Source organism: Amaranthus tricolor, chromosome 16, assembly GCF_026212465.1.
Source record: "Amaranthus tricolor cultivar Red isolate AtriRed21 chromosome 16, ASM2621246v1, whole genome shotgun sequence".
NCBI lineage: Eukaryota > Viridiplantae > Streptophyta > Magnoliopsida > Caryophyllales > Amaranthaceae > Amaranthus > Amaranthus tricolor.
In genome coordinates, this window is record NC_080062.1 from 22,591,901 (window position 1) to 22,593,382 (window position 1,482).

The following is a 1,482-nucleotide window of genomic DNA, read 5'->3' on the forward strand; positions in this document are numbered from 1 at the left end:
ATTCTATCCACTTAAACAGATTAATATATATCAAATTTTGTTGTGTATAAAGTTTTGTGCAAAACAAACCACGTTTGAGCTACTTTATGCGCAAAAGTGTCAAAAAACGCTTAAAAACTCTTAATATCGCAACTTAACACGTAATTTCTAGCATATGACTATGATTTATAATTATAACCACTTAAACACAATAATATGTACCAAATAGTGTGGTGTGCCAAGTTTCATGCAAAACAAACCAAGTTTGAGCTAATTTATGCGCGAAAGTGCCAAATACGCTTAAAAGCCCATAAAACTACAACTTACGATCTAATTTCTAACATATGACAATGATTTAAAAATCTAACGACTTAAACACAATAATATATACCAAATAGTGTTGTGTGCTAAGTTTAATGCAAAACAAAGCAATTTTGAGCTACTTTATGTGCAAAAGTGCCAAAAACGCTTTAAAACCAATCAAATCGCAACTTACCAACTAATTTCTAGTAAATGACTACGATTTTCAATTCTAACCACTTCAATACAATGATATATACCAAATAGTGTTGCGTGCCATGTTTCGTGCAAAACAAACCAAGGTTGAGATGCTTTATGCGCGAAAGTCCCTAAAACGCTTAAAAACCATAAAATCGCAACTTACCAACTAATTTCTTTCATATGACTATTATTTACAATTCATACCACTTCAAAACAATAATATTTACCAAATAGTGTAGCGTGCCAAGTTTCGTGCAAAACAAACCATGTTTGCGCTACTTTATGTGTAAAAGTGCCAAAAACGCTTAAAAACCCTTAAAACAGCAACTTAACGCGTAATTTCTAGCATATGAATATGATTTACAATTCTAACCACTTTAACACAATAATATATACCAAATAGTGCTGTGTGCCAAGTATCGTGCAATACAAACCAAGTTTGAGCTACTTTTTGCGAGAAAGTGCCAAAAACGCTTAAAAACCCATCAAAACGTCAATTACCGACTAATTTCTAGTATATGAATATGATTTTCAATTCTAACCACTTCAACACGATAATATATAGCAAATAGTGTTGCGCCCCGAGTTTCGTGCAAAACAAACCAAGTTTGATCTTCTTTATGCCCAAAAGTGCCAAAAACGCTTAAAAAACCCTTAAAATTAAAACTTAACATGTACTTCTAGCATATGATTATGATTTAAAATTCTAACCACTTCAACACAATAATATATATGCCAAATAGTGTTGTGTGCCAAATCTCGTGCAAAACAAGCCAAGTTTGAGCTACTTTATGTGCGAAAGTGCCAAAAACGCTTAAAAACCCATAAAATCGCATCTTACAACCTAATTTCTAGCACATGACTATAATTTACAATTTTAACCACTTCAAAACAATAATATTATACCAAATAATGTTACGTGCCAAGTTTCGTGCAAAACAAACCAAGTTTGAGCTACTTTATGCGCAAAAGTGCCAAAAACGCTTAAAACCCTTAAAATCG